Genomic DNA, 26514 nt, shown 5'->3' with positions numbered 1-26514 from the left:
TGTGACCAATCCAAAAGGAACAACATCTGTATTATAGGGGTACCAGAAGAAGAAGAGAGAGGAAAAGGGATGGAAAGTGTCTTTGAAAAAATAATTGCTGAAAACTTCCCCAAACTGGGAGAGGAAATAATCGAACAGACCACGGAAATACACAGAGGCCCCAACAGAAAGGATCCAAGGAGGACAACACCAAGACACATAATAATTAAAAGAGAAAAGTTCAAGGACAAGAAAAGAGTTTTAAAGGCAGCTAGAGAGAAAAAGGTCACCTATAAAGGAAAACCCATCAGGCTATCATCAGACTTCTCGACAGAAACCCTACAGGCCAGAAGAGAATGGCATGATATATTTAATACAATGAAGCAGAAGGGCCTTGAACCAAGCATACTGTATCCAGCACGACTATCATTTAAATATGATGGAGGGATTAAACAATTCCCAGACAAGCAAAAGCTGAGGGAATTTGCTTCCCACAAACCACCACTTCAGGGCATCTTACAGGGGCTGCTCTAGATGGAAGCACCCCTAAAAAGGGCACAGAACAAAACACCAAACTTATGAAGAAAAGAGGAGGAGGAATAAGAAGGGAGAGAAGAAAAGAATCTCCAGAGAGGGTATATAACAACTCAATAAGTGAGCTAAGTTTGGAAGCAAAATACTAAAGAGGCTAACCTTGAACCTTTGGTAACCATGAATTTAAAGCCTGCAATGACAATAAGTACATATCTCTCAATAGTCACCCTAAATGTAAATGGACTTAATGCACCAATCAAAAGACACAGAGTAATAGACAGAATAAAAAAGCAAGACCCATCTATATGCTGCTTACAAGAAACTCACCTCAAAACCAAAGACATGCACAGACTAAAAGTCAAGGGATGGAAAAACATATTTCAGGCAAATAACAGGGAGAAGAAAGCAGGGGTTGCAGTACTAATATCAGACAAAATAGACTTCAAAACAAAGAAAGTAAAAAGAGATAAAGAAGGACAATACATAATGATAAAGGGCTCAGTTGAACAAGAGGATATAACCATTCTAAATATATATGCACCCAACAAAGGAGCACCAGCATATGTGAAACAAATACTAACAGAACTAAAGAGGGAAATAGACTGCAATGCATTCATTTTAGGAGACTTCAACACATCATTCACCCCAAAGGATAGATCCACCAGGCAGAAAATAAGTAAGGATACAGAGGCACTGAACAACACACTAGAACAGATGGACCTAATGGACATCTATAGAACTCTACAACCAAAAGCAACAGGATATACATTCCTCTCAAGTACACATGGAACATTCACCAGAATAGACCACATACTAGCCCACAAAAAGAGCCTCAGTAAATTCCAAAATACTGAAATTCTCCCAACCAATTTTTCAGACCACAAAGGTATAAAACTAGAAATAAATTCTACAAAGAAAACAAAAAGGCTCACAGACACAAGGAGGCCTAACAACATGCTTCTAAATAATCAATGGATTAACGAACAAATCAAAAATAGAGATCAAGGAATATTTAGAAACAAATGACAACAACAACACAAAGTCCCAACGTCTGTGGGACGCAGCGAAAGCGGTCTTAAGAGGAAAGTATATAGCGATCCAGGCACACTTGAAGAAGGAAGAACAATCCCAAATGAATAGTCTAACATGACAATTATCAAAACTGGAAAAAGAAGAACAAATGAGGGTTAAAGTTAGCAGAAGGAGGGACATAATAAAGATCAGAGAAGAAATAAACAAAATTGAGAAGAATAAAACAATAGCAAAAATCAACAAAACCAAGAGATGGTTCTGTGAGAAAATAAACAAACTAGATAAGCCTCTTGCCAAATTTATTAAGAGAAAAAGAGAATCAACACAAATCAACAGAATCAGAAATGAGAATGGAAAAATCATGACAGACTCCACAGAAATAGAAAGAATTATTAAAGACTACTATGAAAACCTATATGCCAACAAGCTGGAAAACCTAGAAGAAATGGACAACTTCCTAGAAAAATACAACCTCCCAAGACTGACCAAGGAAGAAACACAAAAGTTAAACAAACCAATTACGAGCAAAGAAATTGAAACGATAATCAAAAAACTACCCAGAAACAAAAACCCGAGACCGGACAGATTTACTTCAGAATTTTATCAGACACACAGAGAAGACATATTACCCATTCTCCTTAAAGTTTTCCAAAAAATAGAAGAAGAGGGTATACTCCCAAACACATTCTATGAAGCCAACATCACCCTAATACCAAAACCAGGCAAAGGCCCCACCAAAAAAGAAAATTACAGACCAATATCCCTGATGAATGTAGATGCAAAAATACTCAATAAAATATTAGCAAACAGAATTCAACAGCATATTAAAAGGATCATACACCATGACCAAGTGGGATTCATCCCAGGGATGCAAGGATGGTACAACAGTTAAAAATCCATCAACATCAACCACCACATCAACAAAAAAAAAAAGACAAAAACCACATGATCATCTCCATAGATGCTGAAAAAGCATTTGACAAAATTCAACATCCATTCATGATAAAAACTCTCAGCAAAATGGGAATAGAAGGCAAGTACCTCAACATAATAAAGGCCATATATGATAAAACCACAGCCAACATTATACTGAACAGCAAGTAGCTAAAAGCTTTTCCTCTGAGATTGGGAACTAGACAGGGATGCCCACTATCCCCACTGCTATTTAACATAGTACTGGAGGTCCTAGCCATGGCAATCAGACAATACAAAGAAATACAAGGAATCCAGGTTGGTAAAGAAGAAGTTAAACTGTCACTATTTGCAGATGACATGATATTGTACATAAAAAACCCTAGAGACTGCACTCCAAAATTACTAGAACTGATATCGGAATAGAGCAAAGTTGCAGGATACAAAATTAACACACAGAAATCTGTAGCTTTCCTATACACTAACAATGAACCAATAGAAAGAGAAATCAGGAAAACAATTCCATTCACAATTGCATCAAAAAGAATAAAATACCTAGGAATAAACCTAACCAAAGAAGTGAAAGACCTATACCCTGAAAACTACAAGTCACTCTTAAGAGAAATTAAAGGAGACACTAACCAATGGAAACTCATCCCATGCTCATGACTAGGAAGAACTAATATAATCAAAATGACCATCCTGCCCAAAGCAATATACAGAGTTGATGCAATCCCTATCAAATTACCAGCAACATTCTTCAATGAACTGGATCAAATGATTCAAAAATACATATGGAATCACCAAAGACCCCGAATAGTCAGAGCAATCCTGAGAAAGAAGAATAAAGAAGGCGGGATCTCACTCCCCAACTTCAAGGTCTAGTACAAAGCCATAGTAATCAAGACAATTTGGTACTGGCACAAGAACAGAGCCACAGACCAGTGGAACAGATTAAAAACTCCAGACATTAACCCAAATATATATGGTCAATTAATATTTGATAAGGGAGCCATGGACATACAATGGCAAAATGACAGGCTCTTCAACAGATGGTGCTGACAAAACTGGACAGCTACATGTGGGAGAATGAAACTGGACCATTGTCTAACCCCATACACAAATGTAAATTCAAAATGGATCAAAGCCCTGAATGTAAGTCATGAAACCATAAAACTCTTAGAAAAAAACATAGGCAAAAACCTTTTAGAAATAAACATGAGTGACCTCTTCTTGAACATATTTCCCTGGACAAGGAAAACAACAGCAAAAATGAACAAGTGGGACTATATTAAGCTGAAAAGCTTCTGTACAGCAAAAGACACCATCAATAGAACCAAAAGGAACTCTACAGTATGGGAGAATACATTTGTAAATGACAAATCCGATAAAGGCTTGACGTCCAAAATATATAAAGAGCTCACATGCCTCAACAAACAAAAAACAAATAATCAAATTCAAAAATGGGCAGAGGAACTGAACAGACAGTTCTCCAAAAAAGAAATACAGATGGCCAACAGACACATGAAAAGATGTTCCACATTGCTAATTATCAGAGAAATGCAAATTAGAACTACAATGAGGTATCACCTCACACCAGTAAGAATGGCTGCCATCCAAAAGACAAACAACAACAAATGTTGGCGAGGCTCTGGAGAAAGGGGAACCCTCCTACACTGCTGGTGGGTATGTAAATTATTTCAACCATTGTGGAAAGCAGTATGGAGGTTCATCAAAATGCTCAAAACAGACTTACCATTTGACCGAGGAATTCCACTCCTAGGAATTTACCCTAAGAATGCAGCAATCAAGTTTGAGAAAGACAGATGCACCCCTATGTTATCGCAGCACTATTTACAATAGCCAAGAATTGGAAGCAACCTAAATGTCCATCGGTAAATGAATGGATAAAGAAGATGTGGTACATATACACAATGGAATACTACTCAGCCATAAGAAGAGGGCAAATCCTACCATTTGCAGCAACATGGATGGAGCAGGAGGGTATTATGCTCAGTGAAATAAGCCAAGTGGAGAAAGAGAAATACCAAATGATTTCACTCATCTGTGGAGTATAAGAACAAAGGAAAAACTGAAGGAACAAAACAGCAGCAGAATTACAGAACCCAAAAATGGACTAACAAGTACCAAAGGGAAAGGGACTGGGGAGGATGGGTGGGTAGGGAGGGATGGGAGGGGGAGAATAAAGGGGGTATAAAGATTAGCATGAATGGGGGGGAGAGAGAAAGGGGAGGGCTGTACAATACAGAGAAGACAAGTGGTGATTCTATAATATTTTGCTATGCTGATTGACAATGACTGTAAAGTGGTTTATAGGAGGGACCTGGTATAGGGGAGAGCCTAGTAAACAATATTCTTCATGTAAGTGTAGATTAAAGATAACAAAAAAAAAAAGAAAGAAAGAAAGAAAAGGGGGTTACTCCCTGCTAGGATAAAACTAACTGTAAATCAACGATTAATGCATGCTTAAATATCCTTAATTTTGATGACTTAAAGGGTGTCAGATGATCAGCTATGGAGGTACACTTTTCTGATAATATTCCTTTCTCTTCAAAAAAAAAAAGGCAGTTCCTGTGTGGTGACCTCTAATGAGTTCTACACAATTGTATAAAGGGCAAATCAAAGTGTGGGCAAAGGGTCTGTTTGTGTTTATACAGAGGATCAAAGCCTAATTTGGCTACCCAGAAAATGAACTAAGATATGATATGAAGAAGAACTTCCAACATCATCACTCTTTAGAAGAGTCATACCAGAAGATATCATCAAAAATACTCAAAAAAGATCCAGGCGATGCTGCAATTGTAGCTGCATCCATCCCATCAGTTCCTGAACTTGCCATTGGAATGAAGGAGATATCTAAGCTGGCCTCTGCTTTCAGTAAAACAACAAATTTGACCGGATCTATACTGTTGGAACTCAACCAAGAATTAGGTGAAGTGCAAGTTGCAGTGCTCCAAAATCTTACATCTACAGACTATCTACTGTTAAAAGAACATATGGGATGTGAACAGTTCTCAGGAATGGGTTGTTTTAATTTGTCTGATTTCTCTCAGACTGTTCAAGTACAGTTGGACAATATCCATCATATCATAGACAAATTTTCACAAATGCCTAGAGTGCCTAACTGGTTTTCTTGGCTTCACTGGAGATGGCTGATAATTATAGATCTGCTTTGGTTATGTAACTGTATTCCTATTATGTTAATGTGTGTGTGCAATTTAATTAGTAGTTTAAAACCTATACATGCTTAAGTTACTCTACAAGAAGATATGTCAAAGAAATAATCAATCCTCCCATGTTTTCTTCCATCTGCTACTTCTATAGCTTTTCTTCTTCCTCCCTAATTACAACCCTTAAATAGAATTCATACCTCATATCGAATTTACCGAGTATCATAATTCCTCCAAGTGGTAAAGATACCTCAAGACAAATGCTGGGCATAGAAACCACAGGGCATAAATCTGCAAAGAAGTAAAAAGCTAACCTTTTCAAACATTATGGCTTCTCTCTCACTTACCAACTTTACATCTCCCTGTATGGCCCCGGAAGATGACTGGTTAGCCAGAGATGGGTAAGATTCGTCAAGGGAGGAACAACCTAAGACAGACACAGTCGCAGGGGGGCCATCAGGTGAAAAACTGGGGATCAACAGTGGTGAGGCTTAGAACCTCACCCCCCCCGTTTTGAGAGAAATCTTCTGCATCCGTGGATGTTTTAATGCCCTTTTCTAGCTTGGACTAACACATAGTCTACAGGCACACACCTGATCATCTACATTTGCTCTCTTACAACACTAAACTATGTTTTCTACCTTTATCTTCAATCTACCTACCACTTCAGCATTTTATTAAAAATAAAAATAATAATAATAATAAAGGGAGAAATGTGGGATCCACATATAAATCAAGTACAAAAATCAAACGAATATTCACATTTGACCTGATTGTTTATAGTTCATAATGTATGATCAAAACTGAAAGTTTCTGTGAAGACTGCCCTTGTACTGTTCACCATATAAGAACTTATTCACTATGTAAGAATTTGTTCACCATGTAAGAACTTGTTCGTTATGCTTCAGAAGACTGGAGACTGATGAGAATTAGGCTTTGGGTGAATTAATGATAGTGCATTGACCATTGACTCCCCTATACAGAATTTTATTGTTGTTATCAACCATTTGATCAATAAATGTGAGAGATGCCCTCTCCAAAAAAAAATAAATAAAAAGAAAATAAAAAAAAAAAGAAAAATGCTTTTGCCTAACCCTGTAATGCCTACAAATCTTATTGCAGTTCTTCTTATTGTAACAGTTCACTGTGCCTACTCAACAGTCCCTCTCTACTTCCCTGAAATAATTCTTTCAAATACAGTCTCTCCTTACTAGGTCTGCATTTGTTTGACATATCCTATATTTTAATTAATAATGTCAAGCTTCCACAGTGTGTTTCAAGAATCCCACTCTCCTTCTGTCATCTCTTCTCCTTCCAGCTCCCTCCTCCTAATGGCCCAACAACAGCAGTGTGTGGGCCACACTATGCTTTATTATCAGCAGTCTTACCTTTTGCCCATTCTTGTGAAAGGTTCTTGTTGTCCTTAAATTCCATGATAGATCATTATAATGATACCTTTGTTTGTCTTTAACTTGCCTGCGGTTCTTTTGTTGTTCAGACTCATTTTGCAATGATTTAAGTCCATCACTGTTGAACACTGATTAGAGGAAAATGCTCTATCATCCTGTCTATCGTCATTTTTTCTTCATAATCATTAATTTCAAGTGGCTTCTCACTGTTGCCTAACAATTATATTTTGTCTGCTATATTCACTCTCCAGAACTTTTAAATTATTACTTGATGGTTTCTAGTTTTTCCTCAAATCAACAATACCACCTCCACATCAGTGCCCTCAAATAATAACCTTGTTTCCCACTTCAAAAGAAAATACAGTAATCAAGAGAACTTGCAGAGAAGCTTGCAACACATGATACACATACTAATATTTTGCCCTCCACATTGTGCTTTCCTTGCTAAGTTTCTAAGAAATAAACTGCATCCTAACACCAACTCCACTTGTATAACGCATACTATCCTATCTTCCTTTCTCAAGAACATTATTAGAGCAATTTGCTATTTTCTTACAACATCAATATTCACTTCTGCAATACATAATTCCTACCAGCATAGAAGCATGTGATTCTTTCTCCCATGATAAAAAAATTAGTGAAGTAAAATAAAATGCTTCCTTTACTACTTCGGTCAGGGTATTCATTCTCTGCTCCTCTTTACAAAAATTTCTTCCAAAATGTGTGCGTTTTTGCTGTTCTGATTCTTTTCCCACTTCTTTTTTGAAGTCACCCAATCAGAATTTAACCCCATAATTTTACCAACATTACTTTTGTTAATTTATCAATACTCTTCACCTTTATTAATCTATTATCACTGGTATTTCTCCTTATCATTCACTTCTCTTTGGAACACTTTTTTTTCCATGTCTTTTTTCAGTTATTTATTAAGGTATCACTGATATACACTCTTATGAAGATATCACATGAGCAACATTGTGGTTTACTACACCCATATTATCAGTACCCCCACACTGCCTTGAAGTCACTGTCGATCAGTGTAGTAAGATGCCACAGAGTCCCTACTTGTCTTCTCTGTGCAACACTGTCTTCCATGTGATCCACCCACACCATAAGTAGCAATCATAATACCTATCAATACCCTTCTCCCTCTGCCCCACCCACACTCCCACACACCTCCCATTTGGTAACCGCTAGTCCCTTCTTGGAGTCTATGAGTTTGCTGCTGTTTTCTTCCTTCAGTTTTGCTTCATTGTTATACTCCACAAATGAGGGAAATCATTTGCTACTTGTCTTTCTCAACCTGGCTTATTTCATTAATCATAATACCCTTTAATTCCACCCATGTTGTTGCAAATGGTAAGATTTGTTTTCTTCTATGGCTGACTAGTATTCCATTGTATATATCTATCACATCTTTATCCATTCATATTCTGATGGACACTTAGGTGCCTCCATGTCTTGGCTATTGTAAATAGTGCTGTGATAAACATAGGGGTGCATATGTCTTTTTGAATCTGAGACTTTGTATCCCTTGGATAAATTCCTAGAAGTTGAAATCTTGGGTCAAATGGTATTTCTATTTTTGGTTTTTTGAGGAACCTCCATATTGCTTTCCACAATGGTTGAACTAATTTACATTCCCACCAGCAATGTAGGAGGGTTCCCCTTTCTCTGCATCCTCGCCAGCATTTGTTGTTGCTTGTGTTTTGGACGTTGGTCTTATTAACTGGTATGAGGTGATATCTCATTGTGGTTTTAATTTTCATTTCTCTGATAATTAGCAATGTGATGCATCTTGGCCATCTGAATTTCTTCTTTGGACAAGTGTCTGTACAGAACCTCTGCCCATTTTTTAATTAAATTATTTGCTCATTGGGTGTTAAGGTGGGTGAGTTCTTTACATATTTCTTCAAAAGATTTTTAGTTTGATGTAGTCCCACTTGTTCATTTTTCTTTTGTTTCCTTTGCCTGAGGAGATGCATTCAGGAAAATGTTGCTCATGTTTATATTCAAGAGATTTTTGCTATGTTTTCTTCTAAGAGTTTTAAGGTTTCATGACATATTCAGGTCCTTGATCCATTTTGAGTTTACTTTTGTGTAAGGAGTTAGACAGTAATCCAGTTTCATTCTCTTACATGTAGAGGTCCACTTTTGTGAACACCAGTTACTAAAGAGGCGTAATTTTTCCATTGTATATCCGTGGCTCCTTAGGCATATCTTTATTGGCCATATATGCTTGGGTTTATATTTGGGTTCTCTATTCTGTTCCACTGGTCTATAGGTCTGTTCTTGTACGAGTACCAACTTGTTTTGATTACTATGGCTACATAGGAGAGCTTGAAGTGGGGAATGTAGTCCCCTCAGCTTTATTCTTCCTTCCCAGGATTGCTTTGGCTATTCAGGGTCTTTTGTGGTTCAATAAGAATTTTAGGACTATTTGTTCCTGTTCATTGAAGAATGCTGTCAGTATTTTGGAAGGAATTTCATTGAATCTGTAGACTGCTTTAGGCAGGATAGCCATTTTGACAATATTAATTCTTCAATTCCTGAGCATGGAAAGTATTTCAATTTATTGGTGTCTTCTTTAATTTCTGTCATGAGTGTCATCATTTTCAGTGTATAGGTCTTTCACCTCCTTGGTTAGGTTTATTTCTGGACATTTTATTCTTTTTCATGCAATTGTGAATGGAATTCTTTTCCTGATTTCTCTTTCGCTAGTTCATCATTAGTATATAGGAATGCAACAAATTTCTGTTTATTAATTTTGTATCCTGCAAATTTGCCTAATTCAACTATTATTTCTAATAGTTTTGGGATGGATTTTTTAGGGTTATTTTGTATGTACAATATTATGACATCTGCAAGGAATAACAGTTTAACTCCTTCTTTTCAAATCTGGATGACTTTTATTTCTTTGTGTTGTCTGATTGCCATGGCTAGGACCTCCAGTACTATGTTGAACATAAGCAGGGAGAGTGGGCATCCTTGTTTTGTTCCTCATCTTAGAAGAAAAGCTTTTAGCTTCTCACTGTTAAATCTGATGTTGGCATTTGGTTTGTCATATATGACCTTTATTATGTTGCGGTACTTGCCCTCTATACACATTTTGTTGAGAGTTTTTATCACGAATGGATGTTGAATTTTGTTAAATGCTTATTCAGCATCTATAGAGATGATCATGTGTTTTTTGTCCTTCTTTTTGTTGATGTGATGGATGATGTTGATGGATTTTCAAATGTTGTGCCATCTTTGAATTCCTGGAATAAATCCCCCCTGATCTTGATAGATGATCTTTTTGATGTATTTTTGAATTCGGTTTGCTAATATTTTGCTGAGTATTTTTGTATCTATGTTCATCAGGGATATTAGTCTATAATTTTCTTTTTTTGTGGTATCTGTACCTGCTTTTGTTATTAAAGTGATGCTGGTCTGATACAATGAGTTTGGAAGTACTCCTTCCTCTTCTACTTTCTGGAAAATTTTAAGGAGGATGGGAATTAGGTCTTCACTAAATGTTTGATAAAATTCAGCAGTAAAGCCATCTGGTCCAGGGGTTTTGTTCTCAGGTAGTTTTTTGGTTACCAATTCAATTTTGTTGCTGGTAATTCATCTGTTCAGATTTTATGTTTCTTCCTAGGTCAGCCTTGGAAGGTCATATTTTTCTAGAAAGCTGTGTATTTCTTCTAGGTTATCCAGTTTGTTAGCATATAATTTATCATAGTATTCTCTAATAATTCTTTTAATTTCTGTGGTGTTTGTAGTGATTTTCCTTTCTTGTTTCTGATTCTGTTTATGTATGTAGACTCTCTTTTTCACTTGATAAGTCTGGCTAGGGGTTTATCTATTTTGTTTATTTTCTCAAAGAACTGGCTTCTGTTTTCACTGATTCTTTGTATTGTTTTATTCTCCTTGATTTTATTTATTTCTGCTCTAATCTTTATTATGTCCCTCCTTCTACTGACTTTGGGCCTCATTTGTTCTTCTTTTACTCATTTCATTAATAATGAGATTAGAATGTTCATATGGGATTGTTCTTCTTTCCTCAAGTATGCCTGCATTGCAATATATTTTCCTCTTAACATGGTTTTCACTGCCTCCCACAGATTTTGTGCTGTTGAGTAATTGTTGTCACTTATCTCCACATATTTCTTGATCTCTGTTTTTATTTGGTCAATTATCCATTGATTATTTAGGAGCATATTGTTAAGTCTCCTTGTATTCGTGGGCTTTTTGCTTTCTTTTCATAATTTATTTCTAGTTTCATACCTTTCTGTTCTGCAAAGCTGGTCGGTACAATTTCAATCCAGAATTTACTGAGGCTTTTTTTGTGTCCTAGTATATGATCTATTCTTGAAAATGTTCCATGTGCCCTTGAGAGGAATGTGTATCCTTCTGCTTTTGGGTAGAGTGTTCTGTAGATGTCCTTTAGGTCCATCTATTCTAATGTGGTGTTCAGTGCCTCTGTCCCCTTACTTGTTTTCTGTCTGGTTGATCATGTCCTTTGGAGTGAGTGGTATATTGAAGTCTCCTAAGATGAATGCACTTCATTCTATTTCCCCCTTTTCATTCTGTTAGCCTTTGTTTCAATATGTAGGTGCTCCTGTGTTGGGTGCATCGATATTTATAAAGGTTATATTCTCGGACTGCAACTCTTGCTTTCTTCTATCAGTTGCATGAAATATCTTTTTCCATCCCTTTACTTTCAGTCTGTGTATGTTTTTGGGTTTGAAGTGTGTCTCTTGTAGGCAGTGTATAGATGGGTCTTGTTTTTTTTATCTATTCAGTGACTCTGTGTTTTTTGATTGGTGCATTCAGACCATTTACATTTAGAGTGATTATTGATAGCCATATACTAATTGCCATTGCATGCTTTACGTTCATGATTACCAAAGGTTCAAGGGTGGCTTCTTTACTCTGTAACCGTCTAACTTAACTCACTGAGTATGCTATCACAAGCACAATCAAAGGTTGTTTTTTCCTCCTCTATTCGTTATACATTAGGTATCATATTCTGTACTCTTTGTGTGTCCCTTGACTGACTTTGGGGGTAGTTCATTTAATGTCGCATTTGCTTAGTAATTAATTGGTGTACTTCCTTTACTGTGGTTTTATTTCTTCTTGTGACAGATATTTAGCTTTAGGAACACTTACATCTATAGCAGTCCCTCCAAAATACCCTGTATACAGTTTGTGGGAGATAAATTCTCTCAACTTTTGCTTATCTGGAAATTGTTTAATACCTCCTTCAAATTTAAATGATCATCTTGCTGGGTAGAATGTTCTTGGTTCGAGCCCCTTCTGTTTTGTTGCATTATATATATCATGCCACTCACTTCTCTGGTCTGTAAGTTTTATGTTGAGAAGTCTGATGATAGCCTTATGTGTTTTCCTTTGTATGTGTTCATTTTTCTCTCTCTGTATGTTTTTAATATTTTTGTCCTTATCCATGATCTTTGCCATTTATTTATCATATGTCTTGGTGTTGTCTTCTTTGGTTCCCTCCATGGCCTGAGAGACTATCTCCTTTCCCAGATTTGGGAAATTTTCACAAATTACATCTTCAAAGACACTTTCTGTCCCTTTCTCTCTCTCTTCTTCTTCTGGTACTCCTATAATGCCAATATTGTCCCATTTGGATTGCTCACACAGTTCTCAATATTCTTACTTTCCTAGAGATCCTTTTTTTCTCACTGCACCTGAGCTTCTTTGTATTCCTGTTCTCTAATTTCCATTTAATTTACTGTCTCCTTACTTCTTCTAATCTGCTTTTAAATCCCCCCATTGTATGTTTCATTTTGGATACTGTATTTTTCAAAGTTTCTGTCTCATTCTTAAATTCCTCCCCAAGGTCTTGAATAATTTTCTTTAGCTCTGTGTGCATGTTTGTGATTTTATTTTGAAATCTCTTTCAGGAAGATTGTTTAGTTCAGTTTCACTTAGCCCTCTTTCTGGTGTTTGTGGGATTTTGGATTGAACCAGGTTCCTTTTTCATTTTTTATTTGCCCTCTGGTACCCAGAAGCTGTACACTCTTGAGCTGTACAGCCCATGGAGCAGTAGTGGGGATCACAGGAAAATGGCACTGGTGCCTGCTCAAGGAAATAGCTCTTTCCTGCTTCCCAGCTGCTGTGCCTGCCTCCACTGCTAGGGCCAGTGGGCCAAGCACACAGGGAGGAGCTTCTATGCTATGTACTTGTAGGTACCATAGGGGGAGCTGCCCTCTGGCTAGCCTGGCACAATGGCAGGGACAGCCAGTTTGCAAGCTGTTGCTGACCAGGAGGTTGAAGTGGCAGGCTGTGTATCATGGTGGGACACCTTTCAGGTGCATTGCAAGCCAGGTTTATGGAGCATCTGAAGCTCCTGAAAGTTCCCCACCTGTGGGGCTGAGTGCTCCAGGACAATGTTGTCCACCTGTCCTTTCTCCTGAGCAGCAAGTTGTGTGCAATCCTTGCCCCTTTAGCAGCATTCTCGCTGTTAGGAAGTCTCTCAATCTTCCTGCCTTTCTTTTGTTTCAGTGTGACCAGTTTTGGGTACCTGTTCTCCACAAGGAGCTAGAATCTCAGTCTCTCCAAGTATTCTGCCTCTATTCACTTTCCAACCCCCTTATCTCCAGAGCACCATGTAATGTATGTTCATGCTCCCAGACGAGATCTCCAGGGCTTGGTGCTCAGCAGTCCCAGGCCTCCAACCCCTCCCCATCTGTATCTCTTCTTCCTGCTGGTGAGCTGGACTGAGGGAAGGACTTGAGTCCTACCAGATCACAGCTTTAGTACTTTACTCTTTTCTGTGAGGTCGGCTCTGTTCCACAGGTGTAGACAATCTGCTGCAGCCTTCTTTCCTGCTGCTGTTTCAGAATTAGTTATATTTGCTATATTCTCACATTATATGTGGTTTCGGTAGGAGGTTTCTGCTCACCTCTCATGCCACGATCTTTAAGCAAATCCCTGGATCAGTTTCTTTATCTGATTTCTAAGATTACACACTTTTCCTCATAACCTCATTGGAGTTTACTTTGTCAGTTTCTGCTCATTCAACATTGTAACATTGGAATACTCTAACACTGCCCTTGGACTTTTCCTCTTCTATATCTTCATTTACTAGCATTTAGTCTCATAGCTGTAAATAATTATTTTTATACTGATAACTTCCAAGTTTGTGTCTATACCCTAGCCTTTTTTCTGAACTGTAGACATTTTACTCCACTGCTTGCCATCATTTCCCTGCTAGGATATCTTTTATATATCTGATAGGTAATGTTTCCACAATTCTTGATTTTATCCCCCAAACTTCTCCACCATTTCTATTCCCCATTTTTGTTAATGGTAGTAACATCTTTCCATTTGTTCAAGCCAAAACCTTAGAAAAGTCATTGAGTTTACCCTATCAGATTTAACATTTCATCACCAAAAACTATGCTAATCTAACTTAAATTATAACTGAATTTGTCAAAATTTGTATTTCAGAATTCCATGAATATGGATGATGTCTTAAGATAATAGGTACTTTATGTTGGGATTCCATTAATTTTGGCAAACCCCCTAATCGGTGTTACTTTGAGTGAATAACCAGGAAATATTAAGTCCTAAAATTTGAATAATGATAAACAAGAATGACAGTGGCCCTGGCGTATTAAAGTAAATGGAAATATGTTCATATGGAAATGATAGGCAACAAAGACAATTTTATATATATATTTTTTTATTTTGTTATCATTAATCTACAATTACATGAATAACATTATGTATACTAGGCTCTACCCTACCCCAAATCTCCACCACAAACCCCATTACAGCGATTGTCCATCAGCATAGTAACATATTGCAGAATCACTACGTGTCTTCTGTGTTGCAAAGCCCTCCCCTTTGCCCCATCCCCCACATTATACATGCTAATGATAATACCCCCTTTCTTCTTCCCCACCCTTATCCCTCACTACCCTCCCATTCTCCCCAGTCTCTTTCCCTATGGTAACTGTTAGTCCATTCTTGGGTTCTGTGATTCTGCTGCTGTTTTGTTCCTTCAGTTTTTCTTTTGTTCTTATACTCAACAGATGAGTGAAATCATTTGGTATTTGTCTTTCTCCACTTGGCTTATTTCACTGAGCATATTACCCTCTAGCTCCGTCCATGTTGTAGCAAATGGTAGGATTTCTTTTCTTCTTATGGCTGAATAATATTTCATTGTGTATATGTACCACATCTTCTTTATCCATTCATCTACTAATTGACACTTAGGTTGCTTCCATTTCTTGGCTATTGTAAATAGTGCTGTGATAAACATAGGGGTGCATCTGTCTTTTTCAAACTGGGCTGCTGCATCCTTAGGGTAAATTCCTAGAAGCGGAATTCCTGGGTCAAACGGTAAGTCTATTTTGAGCATTTTGAGGGAACTCCATATTGCTTTCCACAATGGTTGGACTAATTTACATTCCCACCAGCAGTGTAGGAGGGTTCCCCTTTCTCCACAACCTCGCCAACACTTGTTGTTGTTTGTCTTTTGGATGGTAGCCATCCTTACTGGGGTGAGGTGATATCTCACTGTGGTTTTAATTTGCATTTCTCTGATAACTAGCGATGTGGAGCATCTTTTCATGTGTCTGTTGGCCATCTGAATTTCTTCTTTGGAGAACTGTACACGTCCACTGCCCATTTTTTAATTGGATTATTTACTTTTTGTCTGTTGAGGTGCATGAGCTCTTTATATATTTTGGATGTCAAGCCTTTATCGGATCTGTCATTTACAAATATATTCTCCCATACTGTAGGGTACCTTTTTGTTCTATTGATGGTGTCCTTTGCTGTATAGAAGCTTTTCAGCTTGATATTGTCCCACTTGTTCATTTTTGCTGTTGTTTTCCTTGCCCAGGGAGATATATTCATGAAGAAGTCACTCATGTTTATGTCCAAGAGATTTTTGCCTATGTTTTTTTCCAAGAGATTTATGGTTTCATAACTTACATTCAGGTCTTTGATCCATTTGGAGTTTACTTTTGTGTATGGGGTTAGACAGTGATCCAGTTTCATTCTCTCACATGTAGCTGTCCAGTTTTGCCAGCACCATCTGTTAAAGAGACTGTCATTTCTCCATTGTATGTCCATGGCTCCTTTATCAAATATTAATTGACCATATATGTTTGGGTTAATGTCTGGAGTCTCTAATCTGTTCCACTGCTCTGTGCCAGTACCAAATTGTCTTGATTACTATGTCTTTGTAGTAGAGCTTGAAGTTGGGAGTGAGATCCCTGCCACTTTACTCTTCTTTTTCAGGATTGCTTTGGCTATTTGGGGTCTTTGGCGTTTCCAAATGAATTTTTGAACTATTTGTTCCAGTTCATTGAAGAATGTTGTTGGTAATTTGATGGGGATTGCATCAAATCTGTATATTGCTTTGGGCGGGATGGCCATTTTGACAATATTAATTCTTCCTAGCCAAGAGCATGGGATGAGTTTCAATTTGTTAGTGTCCTCTTTAATTTCCCTAAAGAGTGTCTTATATTTTTCAGGGTATAGATCTTTCACTTCTTTGGTTAGGTTTATTCCTAGGTATTTTATTCTTTTTGATGCAATTGTGAATGGAATTGTTTTCCTGATTTCTCTTTCTATGGCTCATTGTTAGTTTATAGGAAAGCCACAGATTTCTGTGTGTGAATTTTGTAGCCTGCAACTTTACTGTATTCTGATATCAGTTCTAGTAGGTTTATAGTGGAGTCTTTAGGGTTTTTTATGTACAATTTCATGTCATATTCAAATAGTGACAGTTTAACTTCTTGTTTACCAATCTGGATTCCTTGTATTTCTTTGTTTTGTCTGATTGCCATGGCTATGACCTCCAGTACTATGTTAAATAACAGTGGGGAGAGTGGGCATCCCTGTCTTGTTCCTGATCTCAGAGGAAAAGCTTTCAGCTTCTTGTTGTACAGTATAATGTTGGCTGTGGGTTTATCATATATGGTCTTTATTATGTTGAGGTACTTGCCCTCTATTCCCATTTTGCTGAGAGTTTTTATCATGAATGGATGTTGAATTTCGTCAAATGCTTTTTCAGCATCTATGGAGATGATCATGTGGTTTTTGTCTTTCTTTTGTTGATTTGGTGGATGATGATGATGGATTTTAGGATGTTGTACCATCCTTGCATCGCTGGGATGAATCCCACTTGGTCGTGGTGTATGATCCTTTTGATATCTTTTTGAATTCAGTTTGCTAATATTTTATTGAGTGTTTTTTTGCATCTACATTCATCAGGTATATTGGTTTGTCATTTTCTTTTTTGGTGGGGTCTTTGCCTGGTTTTGGCATTAGGGTGATGTTGGCTTCATAGAATGAGTTTGGGAGTATTACCTCGTCTTCTATTTTTGGAAAACTTTAAGGAGAATGGGTATTATGTCTTCTCTGTATGTCTGATAAAATTCCGAGGTAAATCCAGCTGGCCCGGGTGTTTTTTTCTTGGGTAGTTTTTGAATACCGCTTCAATTTCTTTGCTGGTAATTGGTTTGTTTAGATTTTGTGTTTCTTCCTTGGTCAGTTTTGGAAGGTTGTATTTTTCTAGGAAGTTGTCTGTTTCTCCTAGGTTTTCCATCTTCTTAGCATATAGGTTTTCATAGTAGTCTCTAATAATTCTTTTTATTTCTGTTGGGTCCATCGTTATGATCCATTTCTCATTTCTGATTCTGTTGATGTGTGTTGATTCTATTTTCCTCTTAATAAGTCAGGCTAGAGGCTTATCTATTTTGTTTATTTTCTCAGAGAACCAGCTCTTGGTTTCATAGATTTTTGCTATTGTTTTATTCTTCTCAATTTTATTTCTTCTCTGATCTTTATTATGTCCCCCCTTCTGCTGACTTAAGGCCTCATTTGTTCTTCTTTTTCCAATTTTGATAACTGTGACATTAGACTATTCATTTGCATTTGTTCTTCCTTATTTAAATATGCCTGGATTGCTATATACTTTCCTCTTAAGAATGCTTTCGCTGCATCCCACAGAAGTTGGCGCTTTGTGTTGTTGTCATTTATTTCCATATATTGCTGGATCTCCATTTTAATTTGGTCATTGATCCATTGACTATTTAGAAGCGTGTTGTTAAGCCTCCATGTGTTTGTGAGCGTTTTTGTTTTTTTGGTAGAATTTATTTCTAGTTTTATACCTTTGTGGTCTGAAACGTTGGTTGGTAGAATTTCAATTTTTTGGAATATACTGAGGCTCTTTTTGTGGACTAGTATGTGTTCTATTCTGGAGAATGTTCCATGTGCACTTGAGAAGAATGTATATCCTGTTGCTTTTGGATGTAGAGTTTTATAGATGTCTATTAGGTCCATCTGTTCTACTGTGTTGTTCAGTGCCTCCGTGTCCTTACTTATTTTCTGTCTGGTGGATCTGTCCTTTGGAGTGAATGGTGTGTTGAAGTCTCCTAAAATGAATGCATTGCAGTCTATTTCCTCCTTTAGTTCTGTTAGTATCTGTTTCACATATGCTGGTGCTCCTGTGTTGGGTGAATATGTATTTAGAATGGTTATATTCTCTTGTTGGACTGAGCCCTTTATCATTACGTAATGTCCTTTATCTCTTGTTAGTTTCTTTGTTTTGAAGTCTATTTTGTCTGATACTAGTAGTGCAACTCCTGCCTTTTTCTCCCTATTGTTTGCATGATATATCTTTTTCTATCCCTTGACTTTTAGTCTGTGCATGTCTTTGGGTTTGAGGTGAGTCTCTTGTAAGCAGCATATAGATGGGTCTTGTTTTTTATTCCATTCAGTAACTCTATGTCTTTTGATTGGTGCATTCAGTCCATTTACATTTAGGGTGATTATCGATAGGTATGTACTTATTGCCATTTCAGGCTTTAGATTTGTGGTTACCAAAGGTTCCAGATTACTTTCCTTACTATCTAAGAGTCTAACTTAAGTCACTTAGTGTGCTGTTACAAACACAATCTAAAGGTTCTTTTCTATTTCTCCTCCTTTTTCTTCTTCCTTCATTCTTTATATATTAGGTATGAAATTCTGTAGTTTTTGTCTATCCCTTGATTGACTTTGAGGATAGTCAATTTAATTTTGCATTTGCCTTGCAATCAACTCCTCCACCCCCTCTACCATGATTTTACTACCTCTGGTGACAGCTATCCAACCCTAGGAACACTTCCATCTATAGAAGTCCCTCCAAAATAGCCTGCAGAGATGATTTGTGGGAGGTAAACTCTCTTAGCTTTTGCTTATATGAAAATTGTTTAATCCCTCCTTCAAATTTAAATAATAGTCTTGCTGAACCAAGTAATCTTGGTTCCAGGCCCTTCTGCTTCATGACATTTAATACATCATGCCACTCCCTTCTGGCCTGTAAGGTTTCTGCTGAGAAGTCTGATTTTAGTCTGATGGGCTTTCCTTTGAATGTGATCTTATTTCTGCATCTGGCTGCTTTTAACAGTCTATCCTTATCCTTGATCTTTCCCATTTTAATTACTATGTGTCTTGCTGTTGTCTTCCTTGGGTCCCTTGTGTAGGGGGATCTGTGGATCTCCATGGCCTGAGAGACTATCTCCTTCCCCAGATTGGGGAAGTTTTCAGCAACTACCTCCTCAAAGACACTTTCTATCCCCTTCTCTCTCTTCTTCTTCTTCTGGTATCCCTATAATGTGAATATTGTTCCGCTTGGATTTGTTACACAGTTCTCTCTATATTCTTTTATTTTTAAAGATCCTTTTTTCTCTCTGTGCCTCAGCTTCTTTGTATTCTACTTCTCTAGTTTCTATTTCATTTATTGTCTCTTCCACCATATCCAAACCTGCTTTTAATACCCTCCATCGTGTTCTTTAACAGTTGGATCTCTGACCTGAATTCATTCCTGAGTTCTTGGATGTCTTTCTGTACCTCCATTAGGATGTTGATGATTTTTATTTTGAACTCCCTTTCAGGAAGAGTCACGAGGTCCATATCATTTAAATCTTTCTCAGGAGTTGTATTAACAGTTTTACTCTGGACAAGGTTCCTTTGGCTTTTCATGTTTGTATATGGCACCCTCATGTCCAGAAGCTCTATTCTGGAGCTGCTGAGCCCCTGAAGCAATGTCGCGGGTCACAGGGGAGTGGTACTGGTGCCTGGGGTTAGGAAAGAGCTGTTCCCCACCTCCTGGCTCCTGTGCCTTTCTCCACTGCCTGAGCCAGTGGGCCAGGCACACAGGTATGAATTTTTGTCCCAGAGAGCCAGATATGGATCCCTGCTTTCCACAAGCAGCCGGAATCCCAGTCTCCCCAGGAACTCTGCCTGTATTAACTTTCCAACCTGGTAGTCATGTGAGTCTCATGAAAGCACCATGAACTGTAGGTTTGTGCTCCCAGAGCAGATCTCCAGAGCTAGGTATTCAGCATTCCTAGGTCTTCCACTCCCTCCATGCTCTGTTTGTCTTCCTCCCACTGGTCAGCTGGGGTGGGGGAGGGGCTCAGGTCCCAAGGAGCCACAGCTCTGGTACGTTACCCCGTTCACTGAGATCTGCTCTTTTCTCCATGTGTGTGCAGTCTGACCGTCCTCTTTCCTGTTGCTCTCTCAGGATTAGTTGCACCAATTAAATATTCTAATTGTATCCAGTTTTATTAGGAAGCCTCTGTCTCTCCTCTCATGCTGCCATCTTTAATCCCATCATCAGGAATCTTTTTACTTTAGTGAAACTCTCTAATGCTTCTCAGTATGGTGCCTTCCATGTTTTGCACCATATTTTAAAAGAAAGCTGAGTCCATCAAACTTTCTTGTTCCTCCCATATCTCCAGTCCTCGGTGGAACAAACCCCCACAGTCATGCAGTCTGAGGCTTCTTGCTGGTTTACTGACCTGTGGGGTTTCAGAAGTTGATTCAGGCTGTTTGGGGACTGACGGGGTAGGGATGGCAATATGTGTTATGAAGGTGTTTGGGTCTGTGTTCTTGCTGTGCTGGCACGAATGGCTCCGTCCTGCCCTTTGGGACCTGAGCTCAGAAGAGGGTGTGAGGTCGAGGAGTTGGGCCTTCCAGCGAGGCTGCTCTTGAGGGTGGTCAACAAAGACAATTTTTACATAAGAGATTCTCAGAAGTCTAGGCCTCAATCCAAGATAAAAAGACCCAGGAGGAGACCCAGCAGACATTCATACATGCACACACACACACACACACACACACACACAAACATAAATAAAACCAGCAGTATTATTTATTAGCACTATAGATATTGGGTGATTCAGGCACAGACTGTAAAACCATTATGCTTACAATGATCAACAACATAAACACAAACACAGGTTTCAGCATAAAATTAGGAAATATAAAAAATGACATTGATTTTTAAAATAAAATAGGAAGTCTAGAATGACATTTAAAAGCTGCTGATTATGAAAACCAGTTAGAATGAGGCACAGATAACAAAAGGATAGAAAAGTGAGAAAAGATGATAAGACACAGAATACATTGTGAATCTCTAATGTTTGATTCCTTTTACAGAATTAAAATGAAGAAAAGAAATAACTAAAGAAATAATAGCTGGTAATGTAATACATAATAAAAGAGGTCAACCCATAAGAGGAGGAATTTCAGTATCTCAAACAAGATAAATCAAAAGGAATCCACAAACAAATATAATAGAGGAAGTTGCAGGGAGATAAACAGAAAAAGAAGACAGTTTATTTGAAAGTAGAAAATTGCCTTTAGTTGTTTTTTAGGTTGTCTTTATCAGCAATAATGAATGCCATTTTCCATACGCTTTAAATACAATCATCCAACTATGAAGTCTAATTAAATTGAAAAAATCCTCTAGTTTAAAAGTAAAGATGTTTTCAGATAAACAAAAAATATTTAGAAATTTTCACAGCCAGTGCCTCACAAAACGAGTAATAAAATCCTTCCCTGAGGCAGAATAAAGATCCCAAACAGAAAGTTAGAATGGCAGGAAGAAATGAAAAGTTACAAAAAATGTTAATATGTGGCTAACTACAGAACTTCATCAAATACGAATCACATGTGCAATTGAATATACAAACTATAAACACATAATCTAAAGACAGCATAATGTTACATACACATCACATACATATATACACATCACTTTGGAAAATTATATACATATCACATACATACATACATATCATTTTGGAAAGTGAATAATAAAGTATCCTATGGTTTTTGCATTGTGCATGTGAAAGTACCTATTAAATTTATCTTTACTAAATCAAGTTTGAAATGTCATGATATATACAAAATCACACAAAAATGTGAGATTAAATTCCAAACTAACATAAGAAGAAAAAGAATAATCACAATTATTTAATATTTCAAAGAATACAAAAAAACCAGATAAAAGTATAAAGAGATTTAGCTGCCATGAAAACCAGGACAGGGTTTAGAATTAGGGAAGAGAGAAAAGGTCTAATAGGAAGGTGTTCTAAAAGTTCTTTGAGGGCTGGTAAAATTCTATTCCTGATATAGTTGGTATTAGTTGTTTACTTTAAAATTTATTAAGATATTTAGTTGATAACTTATAAAGTGATACATATGTATTTTATGTGCTCTTTTGAATGAGTTATATTTTGCAATTTAGGAAACAAAGGTATTAAGGGAAAGTCCTTCATACTTGATGACAATGTAGGGGCCAAGGGCAGGTCACCCTAAGATGTGCCACATTGGCATGCAGGTATGTCAGAGCTAAAAACAATCAAGACTCAAAAGACACAGAAACTTGAATTTCCCTCCTCTAACTGCATAAAAAGAATTTAGATGAAGGTATTGCTCCAGAAGAGCCATCACCATAGCTAACTGTATTATAATGTGAAGTAGCAGTGGGAGACAAAGAGGAAAATGGCTAGGTCTGGTAAAATTCCTCTCTGTTTCCTTGTTTCTGGGTGGCCTATCAAGCATTTCTTTAGCAAACATTTATATTTTCTGTTTATATTTATATTTAGCAAATGTTCATATTCCTGTGAATTGCTTCCCTTTCCTTGTGTAGTCTCAGGCCCCCACCCCCTTCTCCTTAGTTCAGGATGACATATATACCTTATTATTCATCTTCAGAATCTCATATCTACAGATTCCTTGTAGGTATGTAATTAAACTTTGTTTTTTTCTCTGTCAATCTGTCTTATGTCAACTTGATTCTCAAACCAGCTAGAAGAACCTCGAGGGGTAAAGGAAATTTCTTCCTCCCCAACAACAATATTTATAGGAATTTTATATTTGTATTACTACCATAAATGGTTCTCTTAAATTTTTGACTATTTCTAAAATTTTGAAATCGTTGACATATGGGGCAGCTTTTTAACAAGTCACTTGTTGGTCTTCTTCAGATTGTTTTATATTATTTTCTCTGATGATGGTATGTATCTCTGACATGCTTTAAATATTAGCAATGCTTAATAAGTTATTTTATTCAAGTTGACTTTCTGGTATAAATATATATTTAATCATTTACAGATAATTCTCATTATTCACAGTAGTTGTGTTCTATAAAATTGCTACAAACAATAAATTAACAAATAATGAACAATTGCTCCTAGTGGAAATACAGAGTTAAATTCCTGTAAGTCTCTGGGCTACACTTTCATCAACTGAACAATACATCACCTTATTTTATATGTGTTTCAGTTCACTTATTTAAAATATATTGTTGATTCACTAACATTGAATTCACGGCCAACAGCACTATAATTCATTCCCAAGTGAAGCTTATCTAACATACATATATTCTCTATAAGACACATGACACAGCATTCTAGGGATTAGAGACAGCACTTACAACTATACTTCAGAACCATTTTTTTTTTTTGAGAGGGCATCTCTCATATTTATTGATCTAACGGTCGTTAACAAAAATAAAATTCTGTATAGGGGAGTCGATGCTCAATGCACAATCATTAATCCACCCCCAGCCTAATTCTCATCAGTCTCCAATCTTCTGAAGCATAATGAACAAGTTCTTACATCGTGAACAAATTCTTACATAGTGAATAAGTTCTTACATGGTGAACAGTACAAGGGCAGTCATCACAGAAACTTTCGGTGTTGATCACTCATTAAGAACTATAAACAATCAGGTAAAATATGAATATTGATTTGATTTTTATACTGGATTTATATGTGAATCCCACATTTCTCCCTTTATTATTATTATTATTATTATTATTATTATTATTATTATTATTATTATTTTTAATAAAATGCTGAAGTGGTAGGTAGATGCAAAATAAAGGTAGAAAACATAGTTTAGTGTTGTAGGAGAGCAAATGTAGATAATCAGGTGTGTGCCTATAGACTAAGTATTAATCCAAGCTAGACAAGGGCAATAAAACATCCACAGATGCAGAAGATTTCTCTCAAAACAGGGGGGGTGAGGTCCGAAGCCTCACCTCTGTTGATCCCCAGTTTCTCACCTGATGGCCCCCCTGCGACTGTGCCTGTCTTAGGTTGTTCCTCCCTTGAGGAATCTTACCCATCTCTGGCTAACCAGTCATCTTCCGGGGCCATACAGTGAGATGTAAAGTTGGTAAGTGAGAGAGAAGCCATAATGTTTGAAAAGGTTAGCTTTTTACTTCTTTGCAGATTTATGCCCTGTGGCTTCTATGCCTAGCATTTGTCTTGAGGTATCTTTACCACTTGGAGGAATTATGATACTCGGTAAATTCGATATGAGGCACGAATTCTATTTAAGGGTTGTAATGAGGAAGGAAGAAGAAAAGCTATAGAGGTAGCAGACGGAAGAAAACATGGGAGGATTATTTCTTTGACATATCTTCTTGTAGAGTAACTTAAGCATGTATAGGTTTTAAACTACTAATTAAATTGCACACACACATTAACAGAATAGGAATGCAGTTACATAACCAAAGCAGATCTATAATTATCAGCCATCTCCAGTGAAGCCAAGAAAACCAGTTATGCACTCTAGGCATTTGTGAAAATTTGTTTATGATATGATGGATATTTTCCAACTGTACTTGAACAGTCTGAGAGAAATCAGACAAATTAAAACAACCTATTCCTGGGAACTGTTCACATCCCATATGTTCTTTTAACAGTAGATAGTCTGTAGTTGTAAGATTTTGGAGCACTACAACTTGCACTTCTCCTAATTCTTTGTTGAGTTCCAGCAGTATAGATCCAGTCAAATTTGTTGTTTTACTGTATGCACAGGTCAGCTTAGATATCTCCTTCTTCATTCCAATGGCAAGTCCAGGAACCAGTGGGATGAATGCAGCTACAACAGCAGCATCGCCTGGATCATTGTTGAGATTTTTGATGATCATCTTCTGGAATGACTCTTCCAGAGAGCGCTGATGTTGGAAGTTCTTCTTCATATCATATCTTAGTTCATTTTCTGGGTAGCCAAATTAGGCTTTGATCCTCTGTATAAACACAAACAGACCCTTGCCACATTTTGATATGCCCTTTATACCATTGTGTAGAACTCATTGGAAGTCTCCACACAGGAACTGCTTTTTTTTTTAGGAGAAAGGAATATTATCAGAAAAGTGTACCTCCATAGCCAATCATCTGACACCCTTTAAGTGATCAAAATTAAGGATATTTAAAGCATGTATTAATTGTTGATTTACAGTTAGTTTTATCCTATAAGGGAGTAAAACCCCTTCTCTTTCTTTCTTTTTTTTTTGTTATCTTTAATGTACAGTTACATGAAGAATATTATCTTTACTAGGTTATCCCCTATACCTGGTCCCCTCTATAAACCCCTTTACAGTCACTGTCCATCAGCATAGCAAAATGTTGTAGAATCACCACTTGACTTCTCTGTGTTGCACAGCCGTCCCCTTTCTCCCCCCCATTATGAATGCTTATCTTAATAACACCCTTCTTCTCTCCACCCCTTATCCCTCCCTACCCACCCATCCTCCACAGTCTCTTTCCCTTTGGTACCTGTTAGTCCATTCTTGGGTTCTGTGGTTCTGCTGCTGTTTTGTTCCTTCAGTTTTTCCTTTGTTCTTATACTCCACAGATGAGTGAAATCATTTGGTATTTCTATTTCTCCACTTTGCTTATTTCACTGAGCATAATACCCTCCTGCTCCATCCATGTTGCTGCAAATGGTAGGATTTGCCCTCTTCTTATGGCTGAGTAGTATTCCATTGTGTATATGTACCACATCTTCTTTATCCATTCATTTACCGATGGACATTTAGGTTGCTTCCAATTCTTGGCTTTTGTAAATAGTTCTGCGATAACATAGGGGTGCATCTGTCTTTCTCAAACCTGATTGCTGCATTCTTAGGGTAAATTCTGAGGAGTGGAATTCCTGGGTCAAATGTTAAGTCTGTTTTGAGCATTTTGATGAACCTCCATACTGCTTTCCACAATGGTTGAAATAATTTACATTCCCACCAGCAGTGTAGGAGGGTTCCCCTTTCTCCAGAGCCTCACCAACATTTGTTGTTCTTTGTCTTTTGGATGGCAGCCATCCTTACTGGTGTGAGGTGATACCTCATTATAGTTCTAATTTG

The sequence above is a fragment of the Manis javanica genome, chromosome 9 (genome assembly GCF_040802235.1).
Source record: "Manis javanica isolate MJ-LG chromosome 9, MJ_LKY, whole genome shotgun sequence".
Lineage (NCBI taxonomy): Eukaryota > Metazoa > Chordata > Mammalia > Pholidota > Manidae > Manis > Manis javanica.
Note: the sequence above shows the minus strand (reverse complement) of the source record.